This window comes from Bufo gargarizans, chromosome 3 (assembly GCF_014858855.1).
Source record: "Bufo gargarizans isolate SCDJY-AF-19 chromosome 3, ASM1485885v1, whole genome shotgun sequence".
NCBI lineage: Eukaryota > Metazoa > Chordata > Amphibia > Anura > Bufonidae > Bufo > Bufo gargarizans.
This window is the reverse complement of record NC_058082.1, coordinates 15,117,000-15,141,705: the sequence shown is the minus strand read 5'-3', so window position 1 is coordinate 15,141,705 and position 24,706 is coordinate 15,117,000.

Below are 24,706 nucleotides of genomic sequence, written 5' to 3'. Positions count from 1 at the left end.
CCAAAAAGGAACTCCACACCCTCAAGTCCGCCTTCATCGAGCTCGTAAGCCGAATACGATGCCGGGGAGCCCGGCCTCCACGCGTCGCCAAAGAAAGGCGACGCGAAAAAACCCGACCCATAGGCATGACCCGACACGCGAAACAAAGCAAACCCAAAAGGGACTGGAGCTGCCGCAAGGTAACCTTACGCACTGCCAAGAAACCCTCAATCAACCCCGCCAAGGCACACAACTTGTCCCTGGGAAGCCGAAAAACCATTGCAACCGAATCAATCTCGATCCCCAAAAAGGAAAGACAAGTAACCGGGCCCTCCGTCTTCTCAACCGAAATAGGGACACCAAAGCGAGCCATTAACCCCAAAAACGTGGACAGCAAGAATCGACAGCCGTCGCTTTCCTGCGAACCCACAAAAAGGAAGTCGTCAAGATAGTGAATCACAGACGACAACCCAGACTCAACCCGAACAACCCACTCCAAGAATGAGCTGAACATTTCAAAGTAATGGCACGAGATGGAGCACCCCATAGGTAAACACATATCATAATAAAAACGGCCCTCGAAACAACCCCCAAGCAAATGAAAACAATCAGGGTGGATAGGCAGCAACCTAAACGCAGACTCAATATCAGATTTCGCCATAAGGGCGCCACACCCCGCCTTACGCACCAACGCCACTGCCCTATCAAAAGACACATATGTAACAGAGGCCTCCTCAGGAAGGATAGCATCATTCACAGACACACCACGAGGATAAGACAGATGATGGATAAGGCGGAATTTTCCTGCCTCCTTCTTGGGGACCACACCCCACGGCGAAACCCTCAAATTGGAAAAAGGCAGGTCCACGAAGGGGCCAGCCATCCTACCAGCCGAAACCTCCTTCTGTAACTTAGCCTCCAGGACCCCCGGGTGCTCCCTGACAGATTTAAGGTTATCAGCGTAAACCGGAAACCGACTAAGAACAAACGGAATAAAAAACCCATCCGAAAAACCCTCAAACAAGGTCACAGCAGCCTCCCTATTGGGATACCTGCTTAACCACGGCGCCATCTCTACCACGCTGACCGGCGTCCTTGGGCTCAAACGCTGCGGGGGCTCTACCGGGCCTAACCTGGGATCTGGAACACCTCCCTGCCGCATGCGGGCCACCACAGGCCGAGCATTCGTGCTTGTACTTACACAAGCCGGCATATTTGCAGAAACCTTCATTGAATAACCAGCACGCGCCCGGTCGTCTAACGGCCACTGGCCCCTGGGCTGCCGAGGCCCCGGCTCCAGCGGCCGCCCCTGGAAAGGACGGCGGGCGCTGCGACACCATCAAACGAAGCCACACATCCGTGGCCTTCACTCCCCAACCCAGCTCCGGCTGAAGCGCCAAACGCCTCCTGAACTCCTCATCATACCTCCACCACGCACTACCCCCATGAGCCTTATACGCACTATAAATAGTATCCAAATAAATGAACAACTCCGCACAGCGCTCCGGGTGCCGCTGCCCCATAACGCACCCCAAAACCGCAAACGCCTGCAACCAATTGTTCATAGTCTTGGACACCTTCACCCTCCTATCATAAGGCTTATCCAAGAAACGCTTCTCCCTATCCACAGTGTGCTGGTCAACTGAAACCAGCGACCAAATGTCCACATACTGATTGGACCAAATCTTCTCCCGCACTGCCTCCTCTAAATGCGAACCCAAAGGGCTAACCCCACAGAAAAAGGAATCCTTGTGCACACCCGCCATCACCGGAGGGGCCCGCCCAGATACGCTCGAGGCATCCTTTACATCGGACCCCGTGGTAGCCGCAGCGACCAACTCTGGCACGACCCCCACCGGTGCTGACGGGGGCAACAAAGCCGGCAATTTGTCCAATAAAGATTTTAATAACACTTCTAAACCCGCAGAGGACCCACCAGCCCCCCACGCCCCAGCATATTGGTACTCACCAGCGGGGGAAGGTATCGGCGCTGCCAACGCAGGTGCAGGCACGTCACTCCTGTGCACCGCCAAATCGACCAGGCTGGACGCCCTGGACAGCTCCACCTGGACCGGCCTTTCGCGCCGGGAACGCGGTGTCCGAACAGACTCCCCTGAACCGCCCGACGACCCGTCTGAGGACGACGGGGAGCGCCAACGAGAGGATCTGGACCGCCTACTGTGCCTAGATGACCGGGAACCGCGCCGCGGACGACGACTACGGCGGCCCCTGCGGCCCCTGCTCCTGCCATCAACCGATGAGGAGGGGGACAGAGACACCTCCCTGCGCCTGCGCGAGTGACCAGAGGAAGAAGGGACCGCAAGTGGCTGAGAATGTGGGAGGGGAGGTGGCATCTGGGACGGGGGCACCAAGGGCACAACCCCCACAGCAGGAGGGGAAGGTCCAGGCAACTGTGTAACCGCCCCCATACCCACAGGCGAAAGTACCAAGCCATCCACCTGACCATATACAACAGGAGGGAGAGGAGGGAGGAGAGTGGCCTGCTGTGAATCCGGAGGAGTCAAGGATCGATCCCCGTCCTCCTGTGTACTGTGATGGGACCCCATGCTACCAAACACTCCCGCTCCGCACACCGCCGCACGCTGGGTCTGAAGCACAGGAGGCGGAAGCGGAAGGGGAGGAGCCAACTCCGGCCGGCGCGAAACCCCAGCCGGCCGCCGCACAGAGGCAGCGCGCCTGCGCGGCGCAACCGGAGCCGGAGCGGGACCCGAGAAGGAAGGCGGCGAGTGACCTAACCGCACCGGGGGCCGGTGAGTACGGCCGGAACGCCGCCCGGCAGGGAGAAGAGACGGGGCAATAGGGGAGGAGTCAGCCACTTGCGGTGGACCAACCGCAGCAGTCAAACCAGGCGCAGGAGGGGGAGAGGAAGCGGGAGAACTCAGGCCGCACAGAAACGAGCGCAGCCAGCCCTCCCCTTCCTCACTAAACCGTGCAAGGAGAGCAGCCCGCAACTGAGCGTCTCCAGCAGCCATCTCTTGTGGGGACAGGCAGCAAGCAAGAACTCACCAGCTTGCCTTCTCCGGAAAAGAGGAAGAGGCAGGGGCAGAAGGGGCGTATATATACCCCTAAATACAACCACCTCCCCCTTCCTGCTTACTGGCATACCACCCACCATTAACCCCTCACACCCCTTCTCAGCACCATTAACCCTGCCCTACCCAAACCTACCACCAGAAGAGCAGGAGGCCTGACATATAACCTAGGAAGGGCAAAAAAGGGGGGGGGGGGGGAGCACCACCAGTCCCTCATCACCCTCCCTAAACTGTCGGGTGCTCTCCAGACTGATTCTCTGCTGACATGAAGACAGATTCTCTGTTACGGGACCTCCCTCCTCTGCCTGGGTGCTGGGCCTAAATATATGCCAATGGACTGTTGCAGTGGTGGCTGACGTGAAGCCTCATTCTCTGCTATGACATGCAGACTGATTCTCTGCTGACATGAAGCCAGATTGTCTGTTACGGGACCTCCCTCCTCTGCCTGTGTGTGTGCTGGGCCTAAATATATGCCAATGGACTGTTGCAGTGGTGGCTGACGTGAAGCCTGATTCTCTGCTATGACATGCAGACTGATTCTCTGCTGACATGAAGACAGATTGTCTGTTACGGGACCTCTCTCCTCTGCCTGTGTGCTAGGCCTAAATATATGCCAATGGACTGTTCCAGTGTTGGCTGACGTGAAGCCTGATTCTCTGCTATGACATGCAGACTAATTCTCTGCTGACATGAAGCCAGATTCTCTGTTACGGGACCTCCCTCCTCTGCCTGGGTGCCGGGGCCTAAATATATGCCAATGGACTGTTGCAGTGGTGGGTGACGTGAAGCCAGATTCTCTGCTATGGGACCTCTCTCCAATTGATTTTGGTTAATTTTTATTTATTTAATTTTTATTTTAATTCATTTCCCTATCCACATTTGTTTGCAGGGGATTTACCTACATGTTGCTGCCTTTTGCAGCCCTCTAGCTCTTTCCTGGGCTGTTTTACAGCCTTTTTAGTGCCGAAAAGTTCGGGTCCCCATTGACTTCAATGGGGTTCGGGTTCGGGACGAAGTTCGGATCGGGTTCGGATCCCGAACCCGAACATTTCCGGGATGTTCGGCCGAACTTCTCGAACCCGAACATCCAGGTGTTCGCTCAACTCTAATCATGACGCTAGATCCTTTTCTCCCGAGGGCGTCACATTTAACATTACGCGACGCACTAAGACTAATATTCGGTCTGTCTCTTATCCCTGTTTCCCGTCTTCCCCGGCGCTCTGTCCGGTAGCCTGTTTGCGGGAGTATGAGTCGCGTACTAGGACTCACCGCTCTGCGGACGTTCCGCAACTGTTCCTCTCCATCCGCCATCCTTTTGGCCCGGTGTCTAGTCCCACATTGGCGCGTTGGATGAAGTGGGTCATGTCCCTGTCTGGGATTGATACGGCGGTCTTTACCGCTCATTCGGCCAGGGGCGCGGCAGCCACTGCCCTGGCCGTTTCGGGAGCTCGTTTGGAGGACATTTTGCGTTTGGCTGACTGGTCTAGGGCCACGACGTTCAGAGAATTTCATTTTCGTCCGCCCCCCTCATGTGTTTTCATCGATTATTGCTCAGCTTTGAACTTGCAATATGAGCCTCCGTGTCTTGCTGTAAAACTAAATGATTTTCCTATTTCATGACGTAAAGTCATAGTTTTATTAAAGACACGGAGGCGAGTATTGCCCGCCCTGGGTTGTTCCTGTCCGCTCTTTTGTGGTTTTTATTTGTATTGGACTGTTTACATTGTCTTTTATGGTTATTTATTACGTATCATTGTATACTTGTATTACTGACTGTTTATGGTTCTGTTTTCAGCGACCTTATAATGTACGACCGTTTCCTGGGTCGGTTTTGTTCAGTTTCTGCCTGCCTCTTACACTGGCTATATTATTTGCTTTGTTTCAGGTTGAAGGTTCCACGACGTATGGACTTCTGCGTTGTCCCGGGTTTCCGGAGGTGTTAGTCATGTTGGCTTGATTTCTACAGCGTGATGGACCAGTTAGTTTATCGTTTTCGGGTCCAGTTCCAGTTTCCGGTTTCGGTTCCAGTTCCGGTTATGCAGTTGGTGTCACGGTTACAAAGAAAGAGGAAGTTACTAAAGAGGACACTGCTTATTATAGGATCTGTCAGGGGAGGGTCCTTTATTGTTATGATTATGTAAATTTCTTCTTTGCTGCTATTGGTGGAAAGTAAAGAAGGAGAAAGCAATATGAGCCTCCGTGTCTTTAATAAAACTATGACTTTACGTCATGAAATAGGAAAATCATTTAGTTACATCCTGTATTATACTCCAGAGCTGCACTCACTATTCTGCTGGTGCAGTCACTGTGTACATACATTACTTATCCTGTACTGATCCTGAGTTACATCCTGTATTATACTCCAGAGCTGCACTCACTATTCTGCTGCTGCAGTCACTGTGTACATACATTACTTATCCTGTACTGATCCTGAGTTACATCCTGTATTATACTCCAGAGCTGCACTCACTATTCTGCTGGTGCAGTCACTGTGCACATACATTACTTATCCTGTACTGATCCTGAGTTACATACTGTATTATACTCCAGAGCTGCACTCACTATTCTGCTGGTGCAGTCACTGTGTACATACATTACTTATCCTGTACTGATCCTGAGTTACATCCTGTATTGTACTCCAGAGCTGCACTCACTATTCTGCTGGTGCAGTCACTGTGTACATACATTACTTATCCTGTACTGATCCTGAGTTACATTCTGTATTCTACCCCAGAGCTGCACTTACTATTCTGCTGGTGCAGTCACTGTGTACATACATTACTTATCCTGTACTGATCCTGAGTTCCATCCTGTATTATACTCCAGAGCTGCACTCACTATTCTGCTGGTGCAGTCACTGTGTACATACATTACTTATCCTGTACTGATCCTGAGTTACATCCTGTATTATACTCCAGAGCTGCACTCACTATTCTGCTGGTGCAGTCACTGTGTACATACATTACTTATCCTGTACTGATCCTGAGTTACATCCTGTATTATACTCCAGAGCTGCACTCACTATTCTGCTGGTGCAATCACTGTGTACATACATTACTTATCCTGTACTGATCCTGAGTTACATCCTGTATTATACTCCAGAGCTGCACTCACTATTCTGCTGGTGCAGACACCGTGTACATACATTACTTATCCTGTACTGATCCTGAGTTACGTCCTGTATTGTACTCCAGAGCTGCACTCACTATTCTGCTGGTGCAGTCACTGTGTACATACATTACTTATCCTGTACTGATCCTGAGTTACATTCTGTATTCTACCCCAGAGCTGCACTTACTATTCTGCTGGTGCAGTCACTGTGTACATACATTACTTATCCTGTACTGATCCTGAGTTCCATCCTGTATTATACTCCAGAGCTGCACTCACTATTCTGCTGGTGCAGTCACTGTGTACATACATTACTTATCCTGTACTGATCCTGAGTTACATCCTGTATTATACTCCAGAGCTGCACTCACTATTCTGCTGGTGCAGTCACTGTGTACATACATTACTTATCCTGTACTGATCCTGAGTTACATCCTGTATTATACTCCAGAGCTGCACTCACTATTCTGCTGGTGCAGTCACTGTGTACATACATTACTTATCCTGTACTGATCCTGAGTTACATTCTGTATTCTACCCCAGAGCTGCACTTACTATTCTGCTGGTGCAGTCACTGTGTACATACATTACTTATCCTGTACTGATCCTGAGTTCCATCCTGTATTATACTCCAGAGCTGCACTCACTATTCTGCTGGTGCAGTCACTGTGTACATACATTACTTATCCTGTACTGATCCTGAGTTACATCCTGTATTATACTCCAGAGCTGCACTCACTATTCTGCTGGTGCAGTCACTGTGTACATACATTACTTATCCTGTACTGATCCTGAGTTACATCCTGTATTATACTCCAGAGCTGCACTCACTATTCTGCTGGTGCAATCACTGTGTACATACATTACTTATCCTGTACTGATCCTGAGTTACATCCTGTATTATACTCCAGAGCTGCACTCACTATTCTGCTGGTGCAGACACCGTGTACATACATTACTTATCCTGTACTGATCCTGAGTTACGTCCTGTATTGTACTCCAGAGCTGCACTCACTATTCTGCTGGTGCAGTCACTGTGTACATACATTACTTATCCTGTACTGATCCTGAGTTACATTCTGTATTCTACCCCAGAGCTGCACTTACTATTCTGCTGGTGCAGTCACTGTGTACATACATTACTTATCCTGTACTGATCCTGAGTTCCATCCTGTATTATACTCCAGAGCTGCACTCACTATTCTGCTGGTGCAGTCACTGTGTACATACATTACTTATCCTGTACTGATCCTGAGTTACATCCTGTATTATACTCCAGAGCTGCACTCACTATTCTGCTGGTGCAGTCACTGTGTACATACATTACTTATCCTGTACTGATCCTGAGTTACATCCTGTATTATACTCCAGAGCTGCACTCACTATTCTGCTGGTGCAGTCACTGTGTACATACATTACTTATCCTGTACTGATCCTGAGTTTTACAGCCAGACACGGAGGCTCATATTGCTATCTCCTTCTTTACTTCCACCAATAGCAGCAAAGGAAAAATTAACATAATCAAAACAACCAAGGCCCCTCCCCTGACAGATCCTATAATAAGCAGTGTCCTCTTCATATCTCCCTCTTTCTTTGCTGCTCCACCAAAGATAAGTGATCTATTTATCTGATTGTGTGATTTTTGATTCAGGAAGCATTTGTGTCTTTGTTTGGTATTTCAATTCTGGCCTAGTATATTTATGCTGTACTGAACTGTTGCAGGGTTCCCCCCCTGTTTCACTTCCTTGTGGGGTCTTATCCCTGTTTTGCTTTATCCCCCATACACCTGTTGCGGCCTGCATCTGGGGGTCGTTCCCCCCTTCCTCTCTCCTCTCTGCCTTGGCATTTATTCTTTTCCCCTCAGCCTTTCACTTTGGGGTATGTTCTTAACCCCCCTCCTCTCCCCCTACCTCTGCGCCGCTCCGATTACTCTCCCCGGGTCTCCGGCGACTTAGTCTTTCGGCGGGCTCTTCTCCTGTAGCTTCCCGCGGCTCCGAGATCTCGCGAGATCTCGGCGGCCATCTTGGGAGCTCCCGCCCGTCATCTCGCGAGATTTCGGAGCATTCGCCAGTGCTCCGCTACTGTGCTCACCTCCGGATCGGCTCCTGCTACCTGCGGCGCTTGGGGTGACTAACCCCTAGATAGGTTAGTTTTTCTGCCACAGATTGGGCTCCTCTGTTAGCCACCATCAGACTAGGTGCCCCATCGATTGCCCTGCAATTAGTCCCTTGTTTAGGATAACAAAATCATGTCCTCAGACCGCTCTCCCCCTGGGCCTAATTCCCCCCATCCTCTGGGGACCCCAGCTTGCCAGCCATAAGCGCACAGGCCCTGGAGCTACAACGCTCAGTGTCTAGCGCCATTATAGAGGCCATGGGCTCCATGTCCTCAATGATTTCTCAGACCATTGCTCAGGCCTTATCTACCCATGCTCCAGGCCCCTCTAACCTAATGCCTACACCCACTATCCCGCAGCCTGCCATTGAACCTCCTGCCCAGGAGAATTTGATTGGTGTGATCCAAGCCACCCAGGATAGCGCGCTTAGATCGCGCAAAAGAGCCTTACCGCGCCAGGCAGAAAGGGCGCGAACGTGGAAAAGTGCTAGAGCACAAACTTATGACATAGATTCTGATAATGAATCTGACATGGAGGCTTATGCGGAGGCAGGTGACCACTCTGATGGAGAGTTGGAGATGGAACAGGAGTTTCCAGGTACCTCAGGCCCTAGGCCGTCCACATCTGGGTCCGTGGGCGCATCCACCTCTGCTCCTAACACGGCTTCTAGCCTGGTGGATCCCTCTGGCAACCCACTATTTGACCCTGATGCCCTCCACCACCCTAGGTCGGCGGAGTGGATACCTGTAGCTCATGTGAGCGACTACCTGGAGCATTGGGTGCGTCGTCCTCTCAGCAAAGAGGCGCGCAGTAAGCTCCGTGTGGAATGCCCCAGACCATTAATCCCAAACAAGGTCTGCGAAACGCCAGCTGTGGATCAAAAGATGACGCAGTTTTTGGCCAAAACCGGCTGGAATCCCCGTAAAGACCTAGATTCCGCTATAAAGAGTTGTCAGGACAAGCTCCTCGACATTTTTGGCCCCCTAGCCAAAAATTTTGAGATGGCCGAATCGGCCAAGGTGGACGGCTCTCCGGTTGATCCGGAGGAGCTTGCTGGCTGGATTCAAAGAGCCATTTGCATTGCGGGCAGCACTAACTCCTCCCTGTCTATTGAAAGGCGTAAAGCCATCCTGTTTAAGATCGACCCAAAATTGGCCAACTTGGCACTCACTGAGACAGGGAAGGAGGCTCAGGGTCAACTGTTCGGGGATTCCTTCATTAAGGACCTCAGCAGGTACGTTGGAGCGTTTACCGCATTGGACAAGGCCCAGTCCTCCATGAAAAGGGTATTTCAGGGACGGGTCTCCACTAGGGCCGGCAGTGGTAGGGGCCGTCTGTCCGGCCGCTCCAGTTATCAAGCCCGCAGCTCGGGCAGAGGCTCCTTCAACCAGAGGCCTCCTTTCCAGGACCAAAGGAATCCCCCCTCGTTCTTCCCGGCCAGAGGCGGCCAATGGCGTTCCAGGTCGGTCAGAGGGAATCCGAGCTACAGAAAAGCTTTCGGTAAGTCTTTCCCCAGTGGGGACTTCTTCCGCCCCTCGCGTAGGGGGCAGACTCCGTCTATGTTCCCACGTTTGGTCCAACATCACTTCAGACCCATGGGTGCTGAACACTGTACAGGGGTTCCACATAGAGCTTACGGGTTCCCCAGATTTCGTACTTTCTCCCCCACCCCTGGCGCTACCGGACAGGGAGCTGGTGGACGTAGAACTTGTTTCCCTCTTGCACAAGGGTGCGATAGAACGGGCCCCTCCTACCCGAAGGGGCGTTCTCAGCCACATTTTTCTAGTTCAGAAAAAAGGGGGACAATTTCGTCCGGTCATAAATCTCCGGGCTCTGAACTCTGTGGTGCGCTACCGCCACTTCAAGATGGAGGGGATTCACCTCCTTCGGGACTTGCTGATTCCAGGGGACTGGATGGTGAAGCTGGATCTCAAGGATGCCTATCTGACGGTTCCGGTTGCCTCCGCCTCCAGAGATCTTCTTCGCTTCCTGTGGAAGGGCGAGGTGTGGCGCTTCACTTGCCTACCGTTCGGCCTTTCCTCGGCGCCTTGGTGTTTCACCAAGTTGCTGCGCCCAGTCATGGCCTGGCTGCGGAGTCGGGGGGTGCGTCTGGTCATATACCTGGACGACATCCTCATTATGCACCAGTGTCAGCAGTCTCTGCTACAGCACCTCCAGTGGACCTCGGATCTGCTGACGGGTCTGGGTTTTTCTACTCAATCTCGAGAAGTCCTGTCTCACGCCATCTCGTCGTATGGAGTTTCTGGGCTTCACGGTGGACTCTGTCGCGGAATCCCTCAGTCTTCCGGCGGAGAAGTTACGGACGATACGCAAGGAGTTGAGACATGCTCTCTCTACTCCCTCCCTGTCGCTTCGCCATCTGGCCCGCATCATTGGGCTATTAGCCTCCTCTATCCAGGCGGTCTTCCCCGCTCCACTCCATTATCGAGCTTTACAGCGTCTGAAGATCGCCCACCTCCGTGCCGGGGCCTCGTTTGCAGACGCGGTGATTCTGGATCAGGAAGCTCAGGAGGAACTCCGTTGGTGGTTGAGCAACTTGGAAGCCTGGAACGGCAGAGCAATTTTCGGATTCCAACCGGAATTCACGGTGGAGTCGGACGCGAGCCTCCAAGGCTGGGGGGCCCACTGCGAGGGTATCTCCACTGGCGGTCGATGGTCGGAGTCCGAGACCCGTTTTCACATCAACGCTCTGGAACTTCTAGCGGGTTCGTTTGCCATCAGGAGTTTCACCAAGGGCATAGCTCATGCTTGCATCCGTCTACGCATGGACAACGTGTCGGCGGTCCGATACGTCAATCATCTAGGCGGCACTCAATCGGCCACCTTAGCCCGACTGGCGAAGGAGTTCTGGTCCTACTGTCTGTCCAGGGACATCATGGTCCAAGCGGAGTACCTTCCGGGTCTCCACAACTACCGAGCGGATTGGAGCTCCCGATGCTTCACGGACGGCAGCGACTGGAGGTTGAATCCGGAGATGTTCTCCATTATCTCGGACATCTGGGGTCCTTGTTCCATAGACCTCTTCGCGTCCCGTCTCAACGCTCACCTGCCCAGGTTCTTCAGCTGGCGTCCGGATCCGGAGGCAGAGGCGGTGGATGCGTTTCTCCAGGACTGGTCTGCAGCCCTACATTACGCATTTCCGCCGTTCGCCATGATTCCGAGGATGCTGTTACAGACTCTATGTAAAGTGAAATGGCCGGCACTGCTCTGTAAAGTTGCTCGGCGGTGCACGTGTCAACGGGCAGGCATCCCAATGTTACAGCTGTAAAGGAAGGACCGGCACTCGCACTGGTTTCTTTATGCAGAATTTAATTTCAGTCACTTATTCATTCATAGTGACGCGGCGTTTCAGCACTAACATGTGCTTTCATCAGACTATACAAACTTATCCTCAAGACATGTCTTAAATAACAGAAAAAAGAAAAAAATAGAGGAACTGACGTCATACCACTGGCTCCTCCCCCCTGACAAGATACAAGGATAGATAAGAAAGCTCCATGTGTCTCCATTTTTAACAATGAGAGGAGTCCCATGATTAATTCCGCTGGAAAATAAAACAAAAAATTTTTTGTATAAAACATCATATCAAACCACTTATATTGTACTCTCGGTTCAAGCCTTTTGGATCCATCGTTTGTAAACGATGGATCCAATATGCTTCTTTTTGCAGGAGTAATTTATTTCGATCACCACCACGGCGAGGTAATGGTACACCCTCAATCACCTGGTAACGTAATTGTGCTATTGTGTGTTTCTTCTCATGGAAATGATAAGGTATAGGGAGCAATAAATTACCCTTCCTGATGGTGGACTTGTGTTTGCTCAACCTGTCTTTGATCCTCATAGAGGTTTCCCCCACGTATAATAGTCCACAGGGACATTTTAAAATGTATACGACGAATCTGCTGTCGCACGTGAACACACCTCTTATGGGAATTCTCTCCCCAGAATGTGGGTGTGAGAGATAAGACCCCTTGATCACGCTTGAGCAATTCACACAATTCAGACAAGGGAATGTACCCTGTCTGGGAGAAGATAACACGCTCTGTCTCAAATCTCGCTTATTGCTACCAATGTCGGCTCTGACTATTTTATCCTTGATATTATCAGCCCTTTTAAAACACATCATGGGGGGTCTTTGAAATTCCTCAATCTGAGGGTATGATTTTGAGATTGTATGCCAATGCTTATTGACAATGCCTCTTAGTTGTTGGGTCAATGGGTGATATTTGACCACCAGTGGGATGCGTGATTGCTTCACTGTCTTGGTTTTTTCAGGAATGTCTACCTTCTTTCTCTGTTCTTGTAGGAGTGGCCTAGGATAACCTCTGGCTAAAAAATTTTTCTCCATTTCTTCTAGCCTAGTTTCACGGACTTCAGTATTGCTAACAATTTTCCTGACCCGCTGAAATTGTGAAAAGGGAATCGATTTCTTTGTAGAGACCGGATGACTGCTGGAGAACGCAAGTAAGCTATTGCGATCCGTCTCTTTTGTAAACAGATCAGTATATAGTCGACCCTCTTTCCCCTTCAGGACCCATGTGTCTAGAAAAGAAATTTTATCCATGTCTTGATGCATGACAAATTGTAACTCCGTCCAGATTGAATTCAGGTGCATGGCAAACTCCGTGAGGGATCGAATGTCACCCCGCCATACGCAAAAAATGTCGTCGATGAAACGGCGCCAAAAGATACAATGCTGTGTGTACAGTGGGTCAGGATAAACGAAATGACTCTCAAAATATGACATATAGCTGTTTGCGTACGGCGGCGCGACATTCGATCCCATCGCGGTCCCGCGGCGCTGTTGGTAAAAAGAATCTTGGAATAGAAAGTAGTTCTGTTCAAGCACTATATTCAAAAGTGATAGAAAAAAATCTTTTTCTTTTTTTACATATGTGCTAACATCTAACAGTTCTGCAACGGCTGCAAGTCCCTTTTCGTGCGTTATGGAAGTGTAGAGACTGCATACGTCAAATGTGACTAATATGCAGTCCCCATCTACTGTCAAACGGTGAATCTCAGATAAAAAATGACCTGTATCACGTATATATGATGATGACATTTGAGTCAAAGGGGTCAACACTTTTTCTAGAAAGATTGCTGGACGAGAGAGGATGGAGTCAGTCGACGCCACAATGGGTCGCCCTGGGGGAGTGGTCATAGATTTATGTACTTTGGGTAAGGTGTAAAACACCGGAGTGATTGGGTACTGATTAATCAGGAATTCTCCTAATTTGGCATCGATGACAGGAATTGTGTGAATTGCTCAAGCGTGATCAAGGGGTCTTATCTCTCACACCCACATTCTGGGGAGAGAATTCCCATAAGAGGTGTGTTCACGTGCGACAGCAGATTCGTCGTATACATTTTAAAATGTCCCTGTGGACTATTATACGTGGGGGAAACCTCTATGAGGATCAAAGACAGGTTGAGCAAACACAAGTCCACCATCAGGAAGGGTAATTTATTGCTCCCTATACCTTATCATTTCCATGAGAAGAAACACACAATAGCACAATTACGTTACCAGGTGATTGAGGGTGTACCATTACCTCGCCGTGGTGGTGATCGAAATAAATTACTCCTGCAAAAAGAAGCATATTGGATCCATCGTTTACAAACGATGGATCCAAAAGGCTTGAACCGAGAGTACAATATAAGTGGTTTGATATGATGTTTTATACAAAAAAATTTTTGTTTTATTTTCCAGCGGAATTAATCATGGGACTCCTCTCATTGTTAAAAATGGAGACACATGGAGCTTTCTTATCTATCCTTGTATCTTGTCAGGGGGGAGGAGCCAGTGGTATGACGTCAGTTCCTCTATTTTTTTCTTTTTTCTGTTATTTAAGACATGTCTTGAGGATAAGTTTGTATAGTCTGATGAAAGCACATGTTAGTGCTGAAACGCCGCGTCACTATGAATGAATAAGTGACTGAAATTAAATTCTGCATAAAGAAACCAGTGCGAGTGCCGGTCCTTCCTTTACAGCTGTTACAGACTCGTCGTCAGGCGGCGGAATTGGTGGTGGTGATTCCCTTCTGGGGGTCTCAAGCCTGGTACCCGATTATCCTGGAACTCCTGGTGGATGTGCCTCTCCTACTCCCGACGCGGACGGATCTCCTCCGGGACCCGCTGGGTGCCCCACATCCTCTTCTGGTCGACGGCTCCCTTCAGCTTCTGGCGTGCCGAATCTCAGGACTCCAGGCGAGGTCGAGGGAGTTTCGGAGGCAACTAGACGCCTCCTGGACAACGCTTGGGCTCCCGGCACCCGAAAATCTTACCGGGCAGCTTGGGGATCTTGGGTTGGCTGGTGCATGGAACGGGACCTGGATCCCGTTTCGGCGTCTGTGACCCATTTATTGCAATTCCTGACGTCTCTTTTTGAGGCAGGGAAGGCTTATCGGACCATCAATTTGTTCCGTTCCGCGATTTCCTCGACTCATCAGGGTTTTGATGGCGTTCCTGCTGGTCAACACCCTTTGGTGTCTCGGCTTTTACGTGGCTTGCGTTTGGCTCGGCCTCCTCGGCCGCGTTTCACCGCTACGTGGGATGTCTCCCTGGTCCTGTCTTTTCTCTCTTCCTGGCCCGACAACGCGTCTCTTTCCCTCCGTCAGCTGTCGGCCAAATTGCTGACTCTTTTTTGCCTGATTTCCTGTAAGAGGGTCTCAGATGTTAGGGCTCTGGATCATGATGCCAGGTCCTTTACGCCCGAGGGTGTTACTTTTAACATCACACGGCGTACCAAGACCAATATTCGGTCGGTGTCCTATCCCAGTTTTCCGTCTTCTCCGGCGCTCTGTCCTGTAGTTTGCCTGCGGGAATATGAGTTGCGCACTCGGTCTCACCGTTCTGCGGACACTCCGCAGCTTTTCCTCTCTATTCGCCATCCCTTTGGCCCAGTGACCAGCCCCACTTTGGCGCGATGGATGAAGTGGGTCATTTCCCTTTCCGGGATTGATACGACGATCTTTACCGCTCACTCGGCCAGGGGCGCGGCTGCTACTGCCCTGGCAGTTTCGGGGGCTCGTTTGGAGGACATTCTGCGTCTGGCTGACTGGTCTAGGGCCACGACGTTCACAGAATTTTATTTCCGTCCTCCTACTCACGTGTTTTCAGCTATTATTGAGCAGCTTTGAACTTGCAATACGAAGCCTCCGTGTCTTGCTGTAAAACTTAATGATTTTCCTATTTCATGACGTAAAGTCATAGTTTTATTAAAGACACGGAGGCGAGTATTGCCCGCCCTAGGTTTCTCTTGCCCCCCCTATTGTTATGGTATTATTGTTATTGACTATTCGACTGTCTTTTATTGTTATTTATGACGTTTGGCCGTTCAGGTTTATTATGGTTGTTTCAGCGACCTCTTTGATGTGCGACCGTTATTGGGTCGTGATTGCGCATCTTGTACCCATGTGCTTACACTGGCTATATTATTTGCTCTGTTTCAGGTTGAGAACTCCTTGGCAGATGGCGTTCCGTGTTGTTCCAGGTTTCCTGAGAGGTTAGCCATGTTGGCTTGAGTTCTTCAGTTGGAGGGACCAGAAGGGTCGGTGCCGGGTCCAGTTCCAGTTCGGTTCGTTTTCGGTTATGGTTGGCGGTTGGTGTCGTGGATTCAAAGAAAGAGGAAGATATGAAGAGGACACTGCTTATTATAGGATCTGTCAGGGGAGGGTCCTTGGTTGTTTTGATTATGTTAATTTTTCCTTTGCTGCTATTGGTGGAAGTAAAGAAGGAGATAGCAATACTCGCCTCCGTGTCTTTAATAAAACTATGACTTTACGTCATGAAATAGGAAAATCATTAAGTTACATCCTGTATTATACTCCAGAGCTGCACTCACTATTCTGCTGGTGAAGTCACTGTGTACATACATTACTTATCCTGTACTGATCCTGAGTTACATCCTGTATTATACTCCAGAGCTGCGCTCACTATTCTGCTGGTGCAGTCACTGTGTACATACATTACTTATCCTGTACTGATCCTGAGTTACATCCTGTATTATACTCCAGAGCTGCACTCACTATTCTGCTGGTGCAGTCACTGTGTACATACATTACTTATCCTGTACTGATCCTGAGTTACATCCTGTATTATACTCCAGAGCTGCACTCACTATTCTGCTGGTGCAGTCACTGTGTACATACATTACTTATCCTGTACTGATCCTGAGTTACATCCTGTATTATACTCCAGAGCTGCACTCACTATTCTGCTGGTGCTGTCACTGTGTACATACATTACTTATCCTGTACTGATCCTGAGTTACATCCTGTATTATACTCCAGAGCTGCACTCACTATTCTGCTGGTGCAGTCACTGTGTACATACATTACTGATCCTGTACTGATCCTGAGTTACATCCTGTATTATACTCCAGAGCTGCACTCACTATTCTGCTGGAGCAGTCACTGTGTACATACATTACTTATCCTGTACTGATCCTGAGTTACATTCTGCATTATTCTCCAGAGCTGCACTCACTATTCTGCAGGTGGAGTCACTGTGTACATACATTACTTATCCTGTACTGATCCTGAGTTACATCCTGTATTATACTCCAGAGCTGCACTCACTATTCTGCTGGTGGAGTCACTGTGTACATACATTACTTATCCTGTACTGATCCTGAGTTACATCCTGTATTATACTCCAGAGCTGCACTCACTATTCTGCTGGTGCAGTCACTGTGTACATACATTACTTATCCTGTACTGATCCTGAGTTACCTCCTGTATTATACTCCAGAGCTGCACTCACTATTCTGCTGGTGCAGTCACTGTGTACATACATTACTTATCCTGTACTGATCCTGAGTTACATCCTGTATTATACTCCAGAGCTGCACTCACTATTCTGCTGGTGCAGACACTGTGTACATACATTACTTATCCTGAACTGATCCTGAGTTACCTCCTGTATTATACTCCAGAGCTGCACTCACTATTCTGCTGGTGCAGTCACTGTGTACATACATTACCTATCCTGTACTGATCCTGAGTTACATCCTGTATTATACTCCAGAGCTGCGCTCACTATTCTGCTGGTGCAGTCACTGTGTACATACATTACTTATCCTGTACTGATCCTGAGTTACCTCCTGTATTATAATCCGGAGCTGCACTCACTATTCTGCTGGTGCAGTCACTGTGTACATACATTACTTATCCTGTACTGATCCTGAGTTACATCCTGTATTATACTCCAGAGCTGCACTCACTATTCTGCTGGTGCAGTCACTGTGTACATACATTACTTATCCTGTACTGATCCTGAGTTACATCCTGTATTATACTCCAGAGCTGCACTCACTATTCTGCTGGTGCAGACACTGTGTACATACATTACTTATCCTGAACTGATCCTGAGTTACATCCTGTATTATACTCCAGAGCTGCACTCACTATTCTGCTGGTGCAGTCACTGTGTACATACATTACTTATCCTGTACTGATCCTGAGTTACATCCTGTATTATACTCCAGAGCTGCACTCACTATTCTGCTGGTGCAGTCACTGTGTACATACATTACTTATCCTGTATTGATCCTGAGTTACATCCTGTATTATACTCCGGAGCTGCACTCACTATTCTGCTGGTGCAGTCACTGTGTACATACATTACTTACCCTGTACTGATCCTGAGTTACATCCTGTATTATACTCCAGAGCTGCACTCACTATTCTGCCGGTGCAGTCACTGTGTACATACATTACTTATCCTGTACTGATCCTGAGTTACATCCTGTATTATACTTCAGAGCTGCACTCACTATTCTGCTGATTACATGACTAATTTATGGGTTTGATGCAGTGAAAACCTCTTTCCTTTTTATCGACTAATAGACAAAACAAACATAAAAGAAGCCTGTCACAATGTTTTGCTATTATTATTATTATTATTATTATTATTATTATTATGTCACTGTATCATTTGTAGTTACATTTTGTAGAAGGGGTCCAGTAGAGCGGTTATTACCATGTATAACGTGTGTTTCACCCCCCCCCCCAATCTGAAATCTTGTTTATTTGTCAGTGATTTCCCTGGACGCTCCACAAGTGGCAGCCGCTTATTCCCAGAGCTCTGCCGTGTCCCGGCCTCTATAAATGTCCCAGCGCTGGGAGCTCAGCACATCTGCGGGAAAACCTCTGGACGGAGCAGCGGAAGCACAGGAGTCAGGTGAGTGCACCTCACTGACACAAATGACCATAAGACCCAGAGACCTCTTTATGTTATATGTATGTATGTGTGAATATGGAGAATGTCCCCTGTAGAGAGTGGGGTGTTATTTAGGACTAAGGGCACGGGTGACTTTTCTCCCCTGTTTAGGTTAGGGGCTGTTATATAGGACTATCAACAAGGGCGGCATTTTCCCTTGTAGAGAGTGGGGTGTTATATAGGACTATAGACATGGGTGTCTCTTCTCCTCTGTAGAGGTTATGGTGTTATATAAAACTATAGACATGGGTGTCTCTTGTCCCCTGTAGAGGTTGGAGGGTGTTATATAGAACTATAGACATGGGTGTCTCTTGTCCCCTGTAGAGAGTGGGGTGCTATATAGGACTATAGACATGGGTGTCTCTTCTCCTCTGTAGAGAGTGGGGTGTTATATAGGACTACAGACATGGGTGTCTCTTCTCCTCTGTAGAGAGTGGGGTGTTATATAGGACTATAGACATGGGTGTCTCTTCTCCTCTGTAGAGAGTGGGGTGTTATATAGGACTAAAGACATGGGTGTCTCTTCTCCTCTGTAGAGAGTGGGGTATTATATAGGACTATAGACATGGGTGTCTCTTCTCCCCTGTAGAGAGTGGGGTATTATATAGGACTATAGACATGGGTGTCTCTTCTCCTCTGAAGAGGTTGTGGTGTTATATAGGACTATAGACATGGGTGTCTCTTCTCCTCTGTAGAGGGTGGGGTGTTATATAGGACTATAGACATGGGTGTCTCTTCTCCACTGTAGAGGGTGGGGTGTTATATAGGACTATAGACATGGGTGTCTCGTGTCCCTTGTAGAGGTTGGAGGGTGTTATATAGGACTATAGACATGGGTGTCTCTTGTCCCCTGTAGAGAGTGGGGTGTTGTTATATAGGTCTATAGACATGGGTGTATCTTCTCCTCTGTAGAGAGTGGGGTGTTATATAGGTCTATAGACATGGGTGTATCTTCTCCTCTGTAGAGAGTGGGGTGTTATATAGGACTATAGACATGGGTCTCTCTTCTCCTCTGTAGAGAGTGGGGTGTTATATAGGACTATAGACATGGGTGTCTCTTCTCCTCTGTAGAGAATGGGGTGTTATATAGGACTATAGACATGGGTGTCTCTTCTCCTCTGTAGAGAGTGGGGTGTTATATAGGACTATAGATATGGGTGTCTCTTCTCCTCTGTAGAGAATGGGGTGTTATATAGGACTATAGACATGGGTGTCTCTTCTCCTCTGTAGAGAGAGAGAGGTGTTATATAGGAATATAGACATGGGTGTCTCTTCTCCTCTGTAGAGGTTGTGGTGTTATATAGAACTATAGACATGGGTGTCTCTTCTCCTCTGTAGAGAGTGGGGTGTTATACAGGACTATAGACATGGGTGTCTCTTCTCCTCTGTAGAGGTTGTGGTGTTATATAGAACTATAGACATGGGTGTCTCTTCTCCTCTGTAGAGAGTGGGGTGTTATATAGGACTATAGACATGGGCGTCTCTTCTCCCCTGTAGAGAGTGGAGTGTTATATAGGACTAAGGGCATGGGTGACTTTTCTCCTCTGTAGAGGTTGTGGTGTTATATAGGACTATAGACATGGGTGTCTCTTCTCCTCTGTAGAGAGTGGGGTGTTATAAAGGACTATAGACATGGGTGTCTCTTCTCCTCTGTAGAGAGTGGGGTGTTATATAGGACTATAGACATGGGTGTCTCTTCTCCTCTGTAGAGAGTGGGGTGTTATATAGGACTATAGACATGGGTGTCTCTTCTCCTCTGTAGACAGTGGGGTGTTATATAGGACTATAGACATGGGTGTCTCTTCTCCTCTGTAGAGAGTGGGGTGTTATATAGGACTATAGACATGGGTGTCTCTTCTCCTCTGTAGAGAGTGGGGTGTTATATAGGACTATAGACATGGGTGTTTCTTCTCCTCTGTAGAGGTTCTGGTGTTATATAGGACTATAGACATGGTTGTCTCTTCTCCTCTGTAGAGGTTATGGTGTTATATAAAACTATAGACATGGGTGTCTCTTGTCCCCTGTAGAGGTTGGAGGGTGTTATATAGAACTATAGACATGGGTGTCTCTTGTCCCCTGTAGAGAGTGGGGTGTTATATAGGACTATAGACATGGGTGTCTCTTCTCCTCTGTAGAGAGTGGGGTGTTATATAGGACTATAGACATGGGTGTTTCTTCTCCTCTGTAGAGGTTCTGGTGTTATATAGGACTATAGACATGGGTGTCTCTTCTCCTCTGTAGAGGTTATGGTGTTATATAGAACTATAGACATGGGTGTCTCTTGTCCCCTGTAGAGGTTGGAGGGTGTTATATAGAACTATAGACATGGGTGTCTCTTGTCCCCTGTAGAGAGTGGGGTGTTATATAGGTCTATAGACATGGGTGTCTCTTCTCCTCTGTAGAGAGTGGGGTGTTATATAGGACTATAGACATGGGTGTCTCTTCTCCACTGTAGAGGGTGGGGTGTTATATAGGACTATAGACATGGGTGTCTGTTATCCTCTGTAGATGTTATGATGTTATATAGGACTATAGACATGGGTGTCTCGTGTCCCTTGTAGAGGTTGGAGGGTGTTATATAGGACTATAGACATGGGTGTCTCTTGTCCCCTGTAGAGAGTGGGGTGTTGTTATATAGGTCTCTAGACATGGGTGTATCTTCTCCTCTGTAGAGAGTGGGGTGTTATATAGGTCTATAGACATGGGTGTATCTTCTCCTCTGTAGAGAGTGGGGTGTTATATAGGACTATAGACATGGGTGTCTCTTCTCCTCTGTAGAGAATGGGGTGTTATATAGGACTATAGACATGGGTGTCTCTTCTCCTCTGTAGAGGTTATGGTGTTATATAAAACTATAGACATGGGTGTCTCTTGTCCCCTGTAGAGGTTGGAGGGTGTTATATAGAACTATAGACATGGGTGTCTCTTGTCCCCTGTAGAGAGTGGGGTGTTATATAGGTCTATAGACATGGGTGTCTCTTCTCCTCTGTAGAGAGTGGGGTGTTATATAGGACTATAGACATGGGTGTCTCTTCTCCACTGTAGAGGGTGGGGTGTTATATAGGACTATAGACATGGGTGTCTGTTATCCTCTGTAGATGTTATGATGTTATATAGGACTATAGACATGGGTGTCTCGTGTCCCTTGTAGAGGTTGGAGGGTGTTATATAGGACTATAGACATGGGTGTCTCTTGTCCCCTGTAGAGAGTGGGGTGTTGTTATATAGGTCTCTAGACATGGGTGTATCTTCTCCTCTGTAGAGAGTGGGGTGTTATATAGGTCTATAGACATGGGTGTATCTTCTCCTCTGTAGAGAGTGGGGTGTTATATAGGACTATAGACATGGGTGTCTCTTCTCCTCTGTAGAGAATGGGGTGTTATATAGGACTATAGACATGGGTGTCTCTTCTCCTCTGTAGAGAGTGGGGTGTTATATAGGACTATAGACATGGGTGTCTCTTCTCCTCTGTAGAGGTTGTGGTGTTATATAGGACTATAGACATGGGTGTCTCTTCTCCTCTGTAGAGGTTGTGGTGTTATATAGAACTATAGACATGGGTGTCTCTTCTCCTCTGTAGAGAGTGGGGTGTTATACAGGACTATAGACATGGGTGTCTCTTCTCCTCTGTAGAGGTTGTGGTGTTATATAGAACTATAGACATGGGTGTCTCTTCTCCTCTGTAGAGAGTGGGGTGTTATATAGGACTATAGACATGGGCGTCTCTTCTCCCCTGTAGAGAGTGGAGTGTTATATAGGACTATAGACATGGGTGTCTCGTGTCCCCTGTAGAGGTTGGAGGGTGTTATATAGGACTATAGACATGGGTGTATCTTGTCCCCTGTAGAGAGTGGGGTGTTATATAGGACTATAGACATGGGTGTCTCTTCTCCTCTGTAGAGAGTGGGGTGTTATATAGGACTATAGACATGGGTGTCTCTTGTCTACTGTAGAGGTTATGGTGTTATATAGCTCTATACACATTGGTGTCTATTGTCCCCTGTAGAGGTTGGAGGGTGTTATATAGGACTATAGACATGGGTGTCTCTTGCCCCCTGTAGAGGTTGGAGGGTGTTATATAGGACTATATACATGGGTGTCTCTTGTCCCCTGTAGAAAGTGGGGTGTTATATAGGACTATAGACATGGGTGTCTCTTCTCCTCTGTAGAGGTTGTGGTGTTATATAGGACTATAGACATGGGTGTCTCTTGTCCCCTGTAGAGGTTGGAGGGTGTTATATAGGACTATAGACATGGGTGTATCTTGTCCCCTGTAGAGAGTGGAATGTTATATTGGACTATAGACATGGGTGTCTTTTGTTCCCTGTAGAGAGTGGGATGTTATATTGGACTATAGACATGGGTGTATCTTGTCCCCTGTAGAGAGTGGGTTGTTATATAGGACTATAGACATGGGGGTCTCTTCTCCTCTGTAGAGAGTGGGGTGTTATATAGGTCTATACACATGGGTGTCTCTTGTCCCCTGTAGAGAGTGGGGTGTTATATAGGACTATAGACATGGGTGTCTCTTCTCCTCTGAAGAGGTTGTGGTGTTATAAAGGACTATAGACATGGGTGTCTCTTCTCCTCTGTAGAGGTTGTGGTGTTATATAGGACTATAGACATGGGTGTCTCTTCTCCTCTGTAGAGGTTGTGGTGTTATATAGGACTATAGACATGGTTGTCTCTTCTCCTCTGTAGAGAGTGGGGTGTTATATAGGACTATAGACATGGGTGTCTCTTCTCCTCTGTAGAGGTTGTGGTGTTATATAGGACTATAGAAATGGCCGTCACTTCTCCACTGTAGAGGTCGGAGGGTGTTTTATAGGACTATAGACACAGGTGTCACTTTTCTTCTGTGGCTCTTATCAACTTTTTTCAATGGCCCATGCCACCATCTTCTTGGGTCACTTTTCTCCTTTCTATGGATTTCCTTACGTTCATCACAAGCAGCCTTACCCTGGTGACTAATGTCATGACAAATATCTATCATCTATGTCCTCATACAGTCTCATTCACAATTCCTATGCTCCCATTTGTCTTCTTTCTTCTCTCTAAGCTTAACCCACAACTTCTCCTGTTGTACAGCTCAGCAGTGGAGCTCATGAATATCTTCTCCATGGTTCATTTAAGGCCTTTCAGAATTATTATATTCACATATGTTGTGACTTTCCTTGGTCTCTTGACCCAGAGGTAGCCACCAACTGTTACCAAACATCTATAACATCATGACCTTTCCCTCTGCTGCAATAGCAGTACTCATCAGTATAATCATCTCATCAGGACATCCATCATCATTCTGTAATATCCACTAAACTGCTACAAAGTGCTTGTAGAACATCTGTATGATTTAAGAAAGTTGAGATGATGATTCTACAAGTAAGAACGTTGCGATAACAATAATATGTGTCCTCCCTCTTTTGAAAAGACTTTGACAGCAAATAAGACCTGAAGCGATTTCAATGTACAGTCCTCATCATCCGTCTATGATCTTTTCATTATACTTTTTCACTAGTTTCAGAACCACTTGGTCTCTTGGCTCCTTTACTTTCAATCTCACCTACATTTCTTCTCCTCTTCTCTTCATGGCTCAGCCATGATGCCATAACCAACAAACCCCTGTGGACCTCTCCTTTTTTATCTGTCCACTGCATCTCATTTAAGGTCCTAAGAGGCAAAAGATCTTGAACCCAGTATCATCCACTAACGTTATACAAACCATATCCCTCTATTTATCTTACCCCCCTAATGACTAACCCTTAACGAAATGTAGCCCGACACTCCAAACTCTCTAATTCTCTACTAACTGTAACCAACTACTCACCTTCCACCAATCCCCTCTGTACTTCTAGACATTCAGTTTTTGGCTAATCTTAATCACTATCTGAAATGTTTGTTCGTTTAAAGAGGATCTTCCATCTAAACAATCTCTTGATGTTAGAAGGATCTTCTAAAATAAATTCAACATCTAGTGTCCTCTGGATGGAAGTCCCTGTGATCAGTGAGAGAACCTTATATTGTTATATTTCCATACAGCACCTCCACAGGTGGAATGAAGAATTACACAGTTCTCATTAAAATCAATAGGTCCTCCATTAATGTGCCAGTTCCTCCAGGGCAAGAGATGTTCATTACTGTTCCTCTCCACTAATGGTGGGCCTCTTGATTAAATCCTACTATTAATCTCTTATTATCTACAAT